The following is a 17,191-nucleotide window of genomic DNA, read 5'->3' as shown; positions in this document are numbered from 1 at the left end:
AGCTTAGTGTGTGTGATTTAAGTCATTCCAACATTTTATACTTTATGTTACACTTATTGCATTTTATTTTTTTTAATATTTAATTATTTGCATACCTTAATATTTTATTTTCTTAATTTTTTATTCAACCTTTGTATTAATTATATTTTTTTATCCATTTTTAATCTTCGTTTTTATAAGAGACCCTTTCCTTTCTTTACTTCATCTTCGTTATTTTCTTTTAGCTTTATTTTAATTGTTTTCCATTTGTTTTTGTTTTTTTCATTTTTCATTTTTTTTTAATCTTCATCTTTCAAATGCATGAAAATATATGGTGTTATTAAAAATAATAATTATTTAAAATATGATAGCATTGTCATATGAATTTAACACATATTAAGCGATAGGCTTATGCCCACAAATTTCTAACAATTTTTTTAATTTTTGTCTTCAGTTCAAAATTCCTTATATATTCTATGATTTAGTCTCCTCGATTATTTAAATGAGTGAATGAATATCTTTAAAATCATCATACAAAAATGTACTAGATTGGCTCCTAATGGCTATTGGAAAAGGGCAAGAGAGTAATTTATATTTAATTTATATATTTTTTTATTATGGGTGAGATCTACATCATGCAAGATCAATCTTACACAACACAAAAAATTACTGAAGATAGAGAAATGTATAATCTTGAGGTAGGAAGAAGATTCATATAAATGTGAACTAATAATGAGATGCATGCATGTGATTAAGTGCGAACAGGGGATAGAGAAAGTTTAATGCATATAAATTTGTGAATGTTAAAAAAAATGGGGATAGATATGGACTTAAAAAAGAGTTGAACATAGCATTAAAGTGCACCATGATGTGATGCGGTCATAGTACGATATCTCTTCAAAGTTGACTAAAAGCTAAATGAGACTTAGTATGTGCATGGAAATTTAATAAATACAATTATATATTTAACATAATACAAATATAGGTAAAAAATAAAAGGTTGAAGCAAAAATGTAATTCATTAGCATGTATAATCAAAGTGTTAGTGAGAAACAAGAAAAATTAAACTCATGCAAACATGTGATTCAACACAACCAAATTGTACTAGGGTAAGATAGATCACCTAGACAAGAAACATCCCAGTATGAGGGTTTTCTAGAGTGACGACTAAGAATCACTATTTATCTTTAATATCTTGTATGTTGAGCATAATTAAAAAATCCTAGCCAATACATAAACATAAAATATTAATTTTGATGCTAGGTAGTGTTTGGAAGGACTAGCCAATAGAACTCAAAATTTCTTCAATTGAGAAGGAATATATTACCATTTTTTGATCTAGAAACAACTATAATTAAGCAATTTTCTATTTGAATGAGTCATGTACTACTCATCTAGATATGAAGATCCTAGCCATACTAGAATTTTTATCCCATATTTAATACATATGACTAAATTTGAAACTATGAAAAAGAAAATACCTAAATTTTACTGTTATGAGAAAAGTGACATTCAATGTTCTGAACATTAAAAAAATAACTATTTAGAAAATTCCAAAGTTAAAATGTAGTAGATTCCCTTAGAGGTTTTCAAAAATTAGCAACATACCACAACAAAGGAGGAGAGTATTGATTGTAGAGGGAGAACATCTGCATGAAGTGAAAGTATCGATTGTAGAGGGAAAGCATCCTCATGAAGTGGAATTAAAAGCATGATAACAAGGAAATTATTTCATAGTTCCCAATAAATCACAAACTTCATGAATTCATAAATTTACAATAAATTGATATAGTCATAGGAATGTAAGCAACTTCTTGTAAGTTGATGTGATCTTGTGAATAAAGTTTTATTTACATTTAAATGGTTGGATGAAGTTTTCTCTTATGAAATATTTTTTCATATGAGATATTTTATTTATGAGAAGGTGGTGATGTGAATCATTTGGTATGTAAGTTTCAATTACTATAATAAGCTAGGATATATTTTTATAGTTGATTATTTATCATGGTTATTTTCTATTGAATGTTGATGTTGAAAATAAAATTCATATTCAAAAATCTAAGAGTTAACGAAGACTAGTTGTGATTGTGAGTATAATCACACAACTTGTGAGTTATGTGTCAACATAATTGAGATCTAATGTTAGAGTGACGATAACTACCATTTTAAATTATTTTTTTTAATTTTAAAATTAATTGTTATTTGTTTAGTGTCCATGACATCCAAGCATGTGTTTGGTTTTCTTTTTCTTTTATAAATTAGTGTTATACATGAGTAGACAATTTGTTGTTGGTTTAAAATGGTTCGCGTGGGATTATGGACTTAGAATCCCATGTTTGTTACCTTGACATGGTTTTATTTAAAATATTGAGTATAAAGTTTGATTAGTTAAGATAAAAAGAATCCATAATGATTTTTTTAAATATAGCATATATTTTCATTTGAAAATTATTAAGATTTCCTTTTGGAAGTAACCATGTGAGTATTTATTGATGGACAACATGATTTTTTCATGTATTTATGATTGGTAAAGATGACCCAATGTTTTAATAGTTAGATTAATTTTCTCATCATCAATTGATTACATGGTGTAGATGATTTTTAGTGGGAGTGCCATGTTAATAAACAATTTGGTTTTTTATCTTTCATAAAGAGAATGAGGGCATTTTAGGTGTCAAAAATATATATTCCATGAAATTATCTTAAGGATGGAAAAGGGGTTGTGGGGGACAAGAAAATACCTTAGCAATATTTGATTAGAGGGGAAATTCATTACATTTTGTAAAAATATTATTAAAGAAGGTAATAAAGAGAAAAAAATAAAGAATGGCCTATTTTAAGACCTAATTACATGGTTATGTGACTATATTTGTTGTTTAAAGTATTTAGTTCTTATTATAAGATTTTCAAATAGTTTAATTTTTAATATATTTATGTTTTATTTTTTAGGAATGTACGTTTTTCATTAAACATTAAGGATTGTATTTCAAACATGTGGAAATAATGAAAAATAGAGGAAAAAATTATAAAAAAATATATTTTCCCTTGGTATTGATATCCTCAGTTCAACACACAAAAAAGAAGTTAATTCAAATGCATACAAAAAAAGTTATGCATTGTGGAATACACCTGTATTCAAATTTCAGTTAGTCCGTCTTTAAAAATTAACTAAAAAAATATTTGTAAAATAAATTTATGAAAAAATATCCATTCACTAGATATTGGTGTGACAATTCTATATTTCAAAACTTAGAATTTCCTTCTTGTTATAAAAAATGTTATGCATTACCAAAGAAATGCCACTTCCTAAAAATGTCATTTTTTGTAAATATTAAGTTATTAAAAGTTGCATAACAATAAGGACAATAAATTTATAATTATTTAGAAATATATATATTTAGAATCTATATGAAAAATCTTACAAATTAATTATTTACTTCATCTTCAAATTCTTAATGGTTTAGCTGCTATAGGTTTTAGAAAGTATAGGTATGATGCAAAATGTTGATTCTAGTGTCAACTTTGGCCAAAAATTATAACCCAATATATATGGGATCACCCTAATGTAGACTCCCTAAGTAAATCTTAATGGGGGGTGTTAGGAATTAACCTTTACTTGGTAAAGTTAATTTCCTTTTATTTGTTCCTTGTGGGAATATTCTTAAGTAAGGAATTCCTACAAGTCCTTTGTCTTATTTGAGTTCTCACAACTTATTTTATTTATTCTAAATATGTGGAATATTAGATTTCCTCTTTAAGAGGATGTTGACACTTTACACCCACATATTATTTATGGTGGCATTCATATACATGGGAGTTACTTTATAACTCTTCTCCTCATCTCTATTTAAGAGATGCTTCTCCTTGCATTCTTTACTTCATGATATTATTGTAATAAGATTCTCTCTCTCTCTCTCTCTCTCTCTCTCTCTAGGGTTTTCCTTTATTCATAATACAGAAGTGTATTTTATTTTCTCTTCCCATTTCAAAAGATCTTGTGTCTACTCTTTATATTTCTGCAATCACTCTCGAGTTTCACTTTTATTTTGGTGAATTTAACTTCAATCAATAACTTACTTGGATTTTCATTTTAACTCTTTCTCTTGTTATTCCTTTAAAAATAATACATGTATAATCAAATAAAAGAGCAACAACATAATAAGAATACTATCATAATACTCTAAATGCCTCATAAAGTGCACCACATGGATACCAATATAAAATAATGATGTTATGCACAATCCAATATAACATATACAATATTGATAATGGATCAAAATATTGATGACAAAATACAAACGTGAGAGGCATTAAAGCCCTCATCCATTGTATCAACCTAAAATGACCACATGTCTTCCCCATTTTCCCTCTAAATCCATTTGGGGTCCTTATATCTCAAAATCCATCATCACATATCCTCCACCTACTAAATCCTTTTTTGGACCTTATATCCCAAAATACAATCCTCCATCTTATCATGCTCATCCACTCACCCAAAAATCAATTATCCCTATCACCCATGCCAAACAAGTCGCTCCTATAATTCATACTCAAGATCACTAAAGGCATATACCTATACATCCTAGTCATCATCGTAACTCCACCATTACATTCATATTGCCACCACATCGCCCACCTCCTCACACCCATAACATTGATAGTAAAAGAAATTTGGATGCCAAATAAAAAATACATGTAGACAAAAATCCACTGACATCTAAAAATCACCATGCCCCCTCAACAAGACATTCTCAAAAAATTAAAAAATTTGATCGAAAACATAATCAATCTCAAAGGCCACAAAGGCCCACCAAATAAAAGATAAAAATCATGTAGATACCAAAGCAATAAGAAGAAATGCATCCAAAATAAAAACACCACATGACATCCAAGATTGCTAATCCAAATATTGAGTATCCCTCTCCTCTATATCCTAAATATATTTTGGGTCTATATGTCCCAAAAATACCTATCATAACTCATCCATCATATCTAAATCCACCATCCATTTCTCCTCCATTCATTTATGACCCATCATAACATATGTCAATGTTGGTCCTAACAACATCCCCTCATCACATTCACCTTCCATCCAAATACTTTCCAACACCACATTGCTTACCTAGGACATATATCCCCCATTAAAACCATTTAATTTATTCCTTTGCATAATCCACCCATCCTAGTAATGTTGTATCAACATCCATTGATCACTATAAATGGGTTCTCATTACCTCAATATGGAAGTTGATGTGTGAATCCTCTATCCATCTCCTTATAATCCTATATTCCAAATCCTTTTACCAACATTTTTATATTTTTCCATCTCCATCCATTAAATTTTTACCAAATCTAAAAACTGTTAAAAATGTGTCCAATGAAATGTGAGTCCTAAAATGATAAAAAATTATAATAAAAATTATCACAAACTCAAAGAAAAATAAAAATCATGATTAGGCTAAAAATAGTATCAAACCATTATAAAATCCATTGAAAGTGAAGCATATTGACATCCATGTTGTGATTTTCCAAATGATGTCAGATGTGATGTGTGCTTACAATAATTTTGGCATCATATTGGTGCTCCTGGATTCAATATGTATGTTATTAATAAAAATCCTTGTGTGGGAGTGTGAATGATAGGAGATGTAATGGAGGGTTGATATTATAGGATGAATATCCATGGTGAAGGATGAATTGGTCCTCTCACCTCATTAGATGGTGTCAAGTGGCATCATGAGGTGAGTTGAGATGGAGATGAAATATTGATAATATAGAGAGGGGGTACTCGAGGGGACAAGACCCATGTTATTCTGCAAGGGGCCCATGTGTTTGATATGATGGAAGTAGATGGGGTCAGGATTTGAAGTGGGTTAAGTCCACGTGATTATGATAAGGTAATGTGAAAATGACTAGGTGATGGTTTAGGTGGAGATTATGATTAGGATTAGGAGACAAGTGGGAGACTTCGATTATGTGACATGTGAGAATTAAATTAGATAAATAAAATTTATTTATTCAATTGCTTGGAGGAAAGGGTTAATGGTAAGGGTCAATAAAGTTAATTATTTACTTTAGGCTAGTACTTTATTATAAATTAGAGGAAATTGGATAATATTAATTAAATAATATAATATAATTTAAGAAATATAAATGATACTGAATTAGATGAAATAGGGGTAAATTGACCAAAGGTGGTCAATTTTAAGTGTGTATAAAAGATATTGTGTAGGGGAAAAAGTGAGACTAGGTTGACATGCCCTAATCCTACCTTTTGACACACATTACGGAATATGAACGAGCCTAGAGATATCACACAATTGGCTACTTCTTTTTGTGAAAGAGAGAGCCACGGGATATCTATTAGGATTTCTATTCCCTTGTTGAAATTAGAAGATCAAATGATGCAAGTTCAAACCCTAATCCCAGAATGCAAGTATGAACTAATAACAAGATTGCAGAATTGAGATTAAACAATGAACAACTATAAATACAAGGATGAAATAAGAATGCAGATGTGTACCCGGAGTCAAAATCGGACTGAAAATGTTCAAGACGGGGGTGTGGGAGCCACTGTCCTGATTCTATCCTAAAAACTACACCGGAAACTGCTGTTTTGCACTCTGAAAAACTGTCGGAAACTATCGGAAATGCTATCTGTCCAGAGGACCAGGGCGCCCAGCACCTCTGTCCCAAGGACCAGGGTGCCCAGCGCCCCTGTCCTGGCAGGACCAGGGCGCCCAGGACCCCTATCCCAGTCTTTTGCTCTGCAATTTGATGCAGAGTGCTGTCTCGACCTCCTCTCTCCAGATCTATATCCTGCGGCGTCGTCCGAGTCCCGAAACCTGCAGTTATAACTGGAAAATGGTATGGGCGGCTATATAGGGTTTTGCCTTAGTCAAACCCCCGTTTCGGTGATTTCCACCTCCACGAATAGCCAAGTTGTTTTGTAAAATGTATTGTGTGTGCAGACCTAGTGTGTGTGCAAGGTCCTAAAATGCAAGAAAGCAAACTAGAGCAACCTAGAAAGTAAACCCTAATTGCTTGTAAATGACAATGTAAATTCTCTAAATAAAGATGCAAAGTGATCTAAAGCATGAATAAATGATATATTGAAGCTTATGCAAAGACATGAAAACAACATGAAATCATACCCAACCCTCAAGGGAGGAGTACAAGCCAATCTTCAGTCGGTAATCTCCTTTTGTTCTTCAATGTCTTCCAAGCCCTAAATGGATGAATGAAATTGATGAATTCTTGATAGAGGGATGTTGAATGTTGTTGAAGTCTTCAAAGATCTTCTCTTTCGCTGCATATGAGGTTCCTCCAAATAGAAAATCGGATCCTTTCAAATGAAGAAAGAGAGCTCTTATGTAGGAAACCCTAGATCATAATTTCATCTTTTGGCCGACCTAGAGATTGAATATCCTGCCAATTTCTTGGGGTTAAGCTTTATTTTATGATTGGATTGCGCTCCTAAAATTTTAGGAAAAATGTCCGGGACCATGTGCACTCCGGGTGCCACGGTCCTCACAACTTTTCACCAAATTTTCAGGGCCATCGAATATGATGATTTTAGAGAGAATCTCGAAGTTACAAGTGATTTCGAGATGTTTTGAGCCCCGAAACCAAGCCCCCAAGTTCAAAATAGGACTTAATTAGGGTTTTTGATTGAGTGATGTATTGGAGGAATAAAATGAAAAGGGCACGCTTTAACGAAAGGGCCCCACTTTATGATGTAGAAGACGATGAAATAGGGCCTTAGACCTAATTAGTTTGATTAATTAAGTGCTAAAGGAGAAAAGCAATGCAAAATGTAAAATGCACTAAGGCAGGTGCTAAACTAGGTGTGAAATTGGACCACCCTAGCAAGTGCGTACAATTTACGACGCTACATTTAGCCCCCACTTTAGCGCTCATATGAGTACTACGTGCATATGCAAGCTAAAGTACAGAAAAGTAAACATTATTTGAAAAAGGATATATCCATAAGTTGTCGGACAAAGCCCCCAGCGGTATCTGCAGTACACAGTTAGGAACCGCACCCTACAAAACACATGTTAGATCACAAAATCACCTAATGCTTACTAAGGAAAGTGATGAAATCTATGAGTAGCTATATGCCCCCCCTGTTTCGACTTGCTTATTAGGGAGGTGAAATAGGGTAGCATGTTTACTTACGACAAATTGTGTAAGAGAGTATTGATGAGGGACGTTCACTAAATAGGCTTCATCAGAGCACTTTTTGGAACCTGTCGAGAGTAGGGGCATGAAAATACAATTCCAACACAACAAACAGCTTGAAAATTGTATTTCCCAAACCCAAGTTATGATAAAATAAAAGATAGAGGAAAATTAGGGTTTCAAGAGTAAAGATAAACAAATGAAAGTATATACCTTGAAAGTGACATTTGCATTTGTCACTTTGTTGATTTCTGAATACTGTTCATTGCAGCGGAGCCCACATAGCCATCATCATGCCTTCATGATGACCGGAGTGTCCCACGAGGATTGAGATCCTGCGCCAGGCCGTGATCGACGACAAGCCACTGGACAAGGTGAGTTGACTGAATGTTTGACTTTCGATTTTCTGCATTTTGACTTTTCTGTGATCGTATGCAGGCCCTGAAGGCTGACCCGGGGCCCGCCCAGGGCGCCATGATCCCTGTGGGGCGCCCTGGTCCCCCCAGGGCGCCATGGTACCTGACAGGGCGCCATGGTCCCTTCAGGGCACCATGGTCCCTGACAGGGTGCCATGGTCCCAATCAGGGCGCCATGGTCCTTGACAGGGCACCATGGTCCCTGACAGGGCACCATGGTCCCAATCAGGGCTTGGCGAGGGGTTTCAAGGTTAGCATACGATGTTTGACAGTTTGCATGAGCGATTTTGATGATCGAGTACTGATTACGGTTATGTTTTTGTGTTGCAGGGTCTCCCATACATGAGAGAGCATACAGCGGGACATATTCTGCGCAGTTTGTGAGATCAGATTCCGCGGCTGACTCAGGCAGAGAGAGACACATTATCGATCGTGGGGTTATGGTATGTGATCCTCATGCCAGCCATTCGGTTCCATCCTGCGATGCTAATGGCATTGATGGAGCGATGGGATCCTGACACATGCACATTTCATCTTCCAGTAGGGGAGCTGACAGTTACACTTGAGGATGTGTACCGTATACTTCATCTTCCTATCAGAGGAGCAACTGTTACATACGCGACCGATCGGTCAACGGAGGATCATCAGAGAGAGTAGGTATATTGCATAGGGAGAGTCATGCCGAGCGAGACGAGAGGTCGCATCATGGTCAGCTGGCTCTTACATCCTACAGGGGAGGTACCCCTTCTGAGACGCCTTATGATCGCCATCATAGCACTAGCCGTCTGCCCTAATGGGCAAGGTACGCATATGCATGGGGGTCTCACATGGTGCATCAGAGCGATGGAGAGACACAGGAGAGTGTATGCTTGGGGTCGGAGTAAGCTTGCACATCTCTATCATGACCTTGAAGAGTATGTATTTGGATAGGGTTGCAGTTTGATGACATGCACACTTCTACAGGTGTGGATTTTAGAGCACTTCACATGCACCAGGCCTGTCGGCTTTCCACTGAGTACAGCTAGCGAGTAACCTAGGGTGTTTGCTTATCCACTTACCAGTGAGTGGAGATTTGGAGATTTGTTATATTGGAGAGTGATTTTTGATAGACTAACAGCCGAGGTGATAGTGTGGAGACCCTACCTGCGGATGAACGGATGGGATGGGATGGAGAGACAGTTAGCATGCCTATAGAGGAACCACCTACTGCAGGGATGATATTCACACATCATAGTCCCATTCTACTTCGACCGAGAATGGAGGCAGTTTGGGCTAGAGCAGTGTGTTCTAGCCGATGTGCCCATCTATACTCGACACTCACGGGTCCTTCCCAGACCTAGAGCAGTAGCGAGACCGACAATAGATGACATTGAGACTACAGATATAGAGGGATCTAATCAGGATGTAGTCACTGATTACTCTGCAGAGCCTGGAGCACAGCACAGGTATGTCTCATGGTTTATGAGATCATATCCAGGTCCTATCTTTCCACCAGACCACTCGACAGGCCATCCAGGCCCATGGAGACATGGAGACCGAGACGAGGACCAAGGATCCAGGTCAGAGGAGCCAGAGGAGGGAGAGGGTCATGAGGAGGCAGGAGATCCTGATCCACCTATAGGCGATCAGCCCAGTGCCGAGGAGGAGGAGGAGGAGGACACAGATAGAGATGAGGAGAACGAGGATGCAGGTGAGGATGCGGACGAGGAGGAGGATGAGGATGAGGATGATAGAGATGATGAGGAGGAGTCGGATGCAGCTCCCCACCATTCAGGAGAATATACCATAGCTCTGGATCCTCCTCTTATTCCCCAACAGGGGGAACATGAGGCGATACGGAGACCTGTTCCTAGTACCGTCCAGCCTACACCCATCGTGCACAGATTAGTTGAGCGAGGGGAGCCTAGTAGATCCCAGTCACAGATGCTACCGTATCATGATCCCTACTGGCATGAGGGAGATTCAGGTATAGTAAGTTTATATTAATTGATTAATTTTTTGATGATATAGAATGGTACTAACAAAAATCTATTCTACTGTCACAGCTAATGTGCAGGAGTGGCGTTCCCTGATTCAGCAGGCAGTGACAGACATTTCCACGATAGCACAGATCCCCAGTTCCTCACAGATTGCTTATAGGCCTTAGGGGAACGTGGGTCGGCATGAGGACTTGTTTTCCCCATTCCGAGTATAGGTAGACATATGGAGGGAGAGAGAGAGAGTCCTATCAGAGGACCTTCAGCGGGCGCGGTGAGATCTAGCAGTAGCTCAGGCCGAGGCTACCACCTATCGCGCAATCCTTATGGATAGGGATCGTAGGAGTTCCTCTCGGAGTCACTCACTGTCTGTATCGCGCTACACACCCATGGGTCCACCTTCACGGCCAGATCAGGAGGGAGCGTCCAGTCGACACTCTCCAGCCACTAGCCCTAGGGATAGGAGATGATTTTATGATGTAGGAGAGGTCACATTTTGGATGTACAGTGACCTGTATTTGTATACGATCCACATATATATATGTATATATACATGCTTCTCTTTTGTCTCAAATGTGTTATCTTTAATGCTTAAAACAATGTATATTTTGTTTTGATTAAATCTAATACATTTGGTAAATGTACATGTATGTTCAGAATTTAATTTCCATGTGATTGATTTCTCAATGCTCCATGATTAAATTGATACATGTGTGACTTAATTAAAATATTTAATCAAGTACTACATTGATGATAGGGAAGAAATATGCATTAAGTCTAAGAATCATATAACTAATGTGATTTAATTTTGAACTTAAACACAACATGATACGATTCTACTTAAGACATAAAGACATTGTATAATATGCTAGCATAATGGAAACGTAAATCTTTTACAATTTACATAAATGAATTCAAGACAAACTATGAAGTAAGAAGACATGCTTGTCAAGAACGAAGCAATATAGATTAAACATCATAACATTTAATTCTATTTTGCTATAATTAGGAGATACTAACATATTACCCAATGTTGAAGAATTGAAAAGAAGATAGATGAGGAATGAAGAATTAAGCATAATATCTACACAAGTGCATAGCATTGATAGGTTCTTTAAGAGGTGTACCATCTACATCCGCTATTTTGTAAGCACTTGATCCATAATCTTCGATAACGATGTATGGTCCAAGCCAATTAGGACTAAATTTTCCCTTTTCTGTAGGTAAGGCATTCACATTGCACTGATTCTCATAGAGGACTAAGTCACCTACTGAGAAGGAACGTTGAATAACCTTATCATTATAGCTTCGTTGTAGAGTTTTGTGATACGCTTGAATATGCTCAAGAGCGTTTATACGCTATTCATCAAGCATCTCAAGCTGTTGAAGTCGTTGTTCTCTATAAGAGTCATCATCTACTATACCTTTGAGAGAAACCCTAAGTGATGGAATCTCTAACTCTAAAGGCATAATAGCGTCAGCACCATAAACAAGATTATAAGGAGTAGTTCCTGTAGCAATTCGTACACTCGTTTCGTAGGCCCAAAGATCATAGATTAGCTAGTTACTTCAATCCTTACCATGCTTATTCACGGTTTTGCAAAGAATTTGTTCAATTATTTTATTGGATGATTCGGCTTGACCATTTGACTGAGGATAGTATGGTGTAGAAAATCGATGTTTGATATGATACTTCTCGAGGAATTTCTTCACGTCCTTGTTCTTAAATGATGTCCCATTATCTGAGATTATAGTGGAAGGTATCCCAAATCGAGAAATGATGTTTTCTAAAAGAAATTGACAAATCACTTCAGCAGTAGTAGAGCGAAGGGGAATAGCTTCTACCCACTTCGTAAAGTAATCTGTTGTAGTTATAATGAAGGTGTGTCCTTGAGATGAAGGAGGAGAGATTTTACCAATGAGATCCAAACCCCATGCGGAGAAAGGCCAAGAAGCTACTTGAGAACGAAGTTATTGGGCAGGAGCATGAATCAGATTATTGTGTTGTTGACATTGATGACATTTTTTAACAAATGAAAAGGAATCCTTCTGCATAGTTATCCAATAGTATCCCATATGAAGCAATCTATGAACCAAGGATTTGCCTCCAAAATGCCCCCCACAAGCACCTGAATGTGCCTCTTCAAGAGCGACGGGGATTTTTGATTTGTTAAGACAACGAAGGAGAAGACCATCATAACCCCTTCGGTAAAGGACATTAGAAAGAATAATATACCTAGCAAACAACTTGTGGACTCTAGCCCTAGTGTTCCTATTAGCGGAATCCGAAAAGGTACCATCAGTCAAATATCTTACGATATGCGAGTACCATTCATCTGAGTCTATAAAGTCACAACATGTTACCAGACTAGGATCGTCTACAATAGCTGGAGAAATAAGGTTGTGAATAACAAATTTAAGATCAACCACAGGGTCCTCTAAAGACACAAGAGAAGCCACACATGCCATTGCATCCACATGTCGATTATCTTTTAGAGGAACAGGTTCCATGGTATAAGAATCAAATTTTTGTAATAAAGAGATGGCAAGGTCTTTATATTGTGATAATTTGTCTTGTTTTGCTTGATATATTCTTGTTACTTGTCTTATAATCAATTGCAAATCTCCATAGATATGTATGTGTTTTATGTTCAGAGCTAAGGCTTCTTTTATTCCCGCTATAAGAGCCTCATACTCAGCAATGTTATTGGTACATAGGAAATTTAGATGATAGGATAAGGGAATAGATTTCCTTGTAGGAGAAATCAGAACAACACCTGCCCCCGATCCCGTACGACACTTAGAGCCATCAAAGTATAACTCCCAAGTTTCATCTTTCTCTATAGAAAGAATGAAGTCATCGGGAAAAGACTCAAGGTTAGGGAAGGAGAAAGGTGAAGGGGCCTCAACTAAGTGATCGGTCAATGCTTGTCCTTTAATTGCTCTTTGTGAAACAAATTTAAGGTCAAATTCAGTCAACATCATAACCCACTTAGCTAGGCATCCTGATAAATCAGTTTTAGAGAAAAGATGCTTCAAAGGATCAAACTTTACCATGACGTGGACTTCTGAATTTAAAAGATAATGTCTCAATTTCTGAGTCGCAAACACCAAGGCGAAGCATTGTCTTTCTATCGCAGAATATCGGGTCTCATAATCGAGTAAGGTACGACTTATGTAATAAACCAGACATTCCTTACCATCTTTATCATGTTGTGCCAACAATGCTGCGAGAGCATGAGAGGAAGTAGCTATAAACAGAAGGAAAGGTTTAGAAGGTTCGGCAGGTTGAAGAATAGGAGGACTAGCCAAATACACTTTTAAATCTTCAAATGCTTGCTGGCAATCCTCATTCCATTGAAAAGTGATATCCTTTTTAAGGAGTTGAGTAAAAGGAAAGGTACGATCTGCAAGTTGAGACACGAACCTACGAATGGCTTGAATCTTTCCTTGTAAGCTTTTAAGTTGAGACACATTTCTAGGAGGTGGCATGTTGACAATAGCATCTATTTTCTTAGTGTCCACCTCAATCCCACGATGCGAAACTATGAATCCTAATAGTTTTCCACTATCCACACCAAAAACACATTTTCGGGGATTCAAGCGCATGTGATATTTACAAATTCTTTCAAAGATTTGACAAAGGATTTTAATATGATCCATGCGAAGAAAGGATTTGGCTAAAATATCATCAACATTATCCTCTAAAATCTTATGCATATAATCATGAAAGATAAGGGTCATCGCTCGTTGATAAGTTGCACCGGCATTTTTAAGTCCAAAAGGCATCATTATCCAACAAAATGTACCCCAAGGAGTGGTGAAAGTGGTTTTGAATTGATCTTGAGGGTTAATAAAAATTTGATTGTATCCTGAAAAACCATGTATGAAGGATAACAAGGCATGTCCTGCCGTAGAATCAACTATCATGTCAATGTTTGGAAGAGGAAAATCATCTTTTAAAGAAGCCTTATTTAGATTCCGAAAGTCGGTACACATTCTTATTTTGTTGTTTGGTTTAGCCACAGCGACAATATTTGAAATCCATGGGGAATAGTCAATAGGGTGGATAAATCCAGCCTCCAATAACTTTTCAATCTCAGCCTAAACAAGTAGAGCCACCTTAGGATTCATTTTTCGAATCTTTTGTTTCACGGGCTTAGCATTGGGAACTAAGACAATATTATGAGTAACAATCTTAGGATCTATACCAGGCATGTCAGAGTATGTCCAAGCAAAGATCTCAGGGAATTCGTGCAATAAATCTTCATATTATTTTTGTTCCTCTTCATCCAAACATTTTCCAATTTTAATAACTTTCTCTTTATTGCAAGGATCCATCTTAACATCAGTGGTATCACTTATGAGAAGATTACTTTGTTGAGGAGCATCCTTTAACTGAGGGAATTCTTTCACAATCTCATCATTATCAATCTCTTTTCCAAAATAGGCTTCAGTGTTCAAACAATAAGGGAGTCCCCTATTGTGATGATAATGAGGAAGAGTGTCATAGGCTCCCAAGAACTCAGCTAAAGCATCATCAGTAGGGAAGACATCCAAAGCATAGTCACCCGAAGGATCCCCATCAACATACTCAGGGTGTTGCATTGATAGAGATGTAGAAATAGTATTAACACTAATGCATGGTCTTTTAGAAGCTTTAGTGCGTTTGCAAGGATTATAGCCAAGTCCAAAGGCATAATTGTGAAAATTAGTCTCTAGAGGAAATTTTATCCCTTGTTCATGAGCACCACAACCTTTTCCATGATACCCATGCTTAGCAAAAATGCGAAAACCACGACCATAACGATCAGCCATTTTAGGAAGAGAAGGTGGTTTTTCATAAGACAAAGAATCAAACTCTTCATAATTAGAGCTGTGAGGAGAAGAAGTTTGAGAAGCAGTGACAAAATTATTACTCATAGGTTCAGGTAAGATTGATTGATTTTTAGCTTCTTCTTTCTTTTCAACTTTAAGCTCTCTAGAAGGAACCTTATATTCACCCACAAAGGTGGGATTGAAATCAAGAGGTCCCCAATCATCTTCTGCGAGAACCTTCTCAAGATCAAAATCCTTCTTATGTGTAGTTTCAAGTCGAGAAGAATCTTCTTCAGGAGCTCCAGACTCATCCAAAGAATTTTGATCATTGGAGAGCGAGGATTCATCGATAGGTTTCTTGTTTAAAGAGTCATCACTAGACGAGGATGGCTTAGAAGAACCCCCTTTGGAAGTAGATGTTTGTAGACAAGCTTGGAAATTAGTATCACCTATCAAGGTATATGTCTTATTGTTATAGATAAATTTAACTTGTCTATGCAATGTAGAGGGGACAGCTTGCATGCTGTGAATCCAAGGCCTCCCTAATAACAAGTTATATGTTAAATTTCTCGACATAACATGGATAGGAGTAGGCAAAGTAACAGGTCCCACTGTGAGAGGTAGGGTGATAATACCTAATGAAGTCTTAGCCATATTGTCAAAGCCATGAATGGGATGAGAGTTAGGCTCAATAAGAGACGTATCCACATTCATCTTATGCAATAGATTAATGCTACACACATTAAGGCCAGAGCCATTATCTACTAGTGTTCATCTTATAGCAGTGTCTTTCATGATAACCACAATCATCAAGGGATCATATTGTTGTTGAATTTCACTAGTAGGCAACTCATCTTGGGTAAACACAATTTGAGCTTTAGGATTCATCACAGAGTTAACCAAAGATGCTATATTACTAGATGTATTCAGTGGAGGAACATTCAAATCTTTCAAGGCATCTTATAACATTCCATGATGAGTAGAAGAAGTTTGAATCAAATCCCAAAGGGATATCTTAGCAGGGGTAGCTTTAAGTTGTTTTATGAGATCATATTCCTTACCCATAACTTGTGAGATACGGGGAGCTTGTGGAAGAATTGGTTGAGGATTAGGAAGAGAAACTGGAATAATAGGAGGAGGATTAGGCTGCCTATTATTTCTGGTGTGATAAGTATGGGCAACCGCATGATAACTCTCTCTAGTTATTTGCTTAGCATAACTATAAGGACTTATAGGTTTTCTTCCTTGCACGGTGATAATTGGTTTATTCGGGGTACAAAAGGAATCATGATCATACCCTCCTTAAACAGTAAGGAGAGGTGATTTAGGAACTTGAAAGGTGGGAGAAGGATAAACACCTTGGACTTCAAAAAGAGGCTTGTTATGTTCATTCAAGTTTATCATGTTAACCAATCTAGAAGTCTTGTTCTTGTTTAAAGATTTCAATAAAGCGACAAAGTCATCCAGAGAATCATCCAACAAAGCATGATCATATCGATTAAAAGGTTTATCTTTTGATTCAAAAGGAGACATCTCCTCATAGAGGGGATTATTGAAAACAACCATGTTACTAGATTCAGGGGAAGAGTTGATAGGAATGTATCCTTGAGAGGAATCATTCGACTTATCTTTCTCATCACACCTAAATGGCATAGTAACAAAGTTTATGAGTTTTTGGTAAAATGAAGGTTTGGCATCTTTAGGGTTTGAAAAATCATCTAAAGCTTCATCTAATTCATCTTGGCTATACTCATAATAATCATCGAAAGCATGAACATTTTGCAAATAAAAATCTGACATTTTGAAAAGATTGCATAA

Source organism: Cryptomeria japonica, chromosome 4, assembly GCF_030272615.1.
Source record: "Cryptomeria japonica chromosome 4, Sugi_1.0, whole genome shotgun sequence".
Lineage (NCBI taxonomy): Eukaryota > Viridiplantae > Streptophyta > Pinopsida > Cupressales > Cupressaceae > Cryptomeria > Cryptomeria japonica.
Note: the sequence above shows the minus strand (reverse complement) of the source record.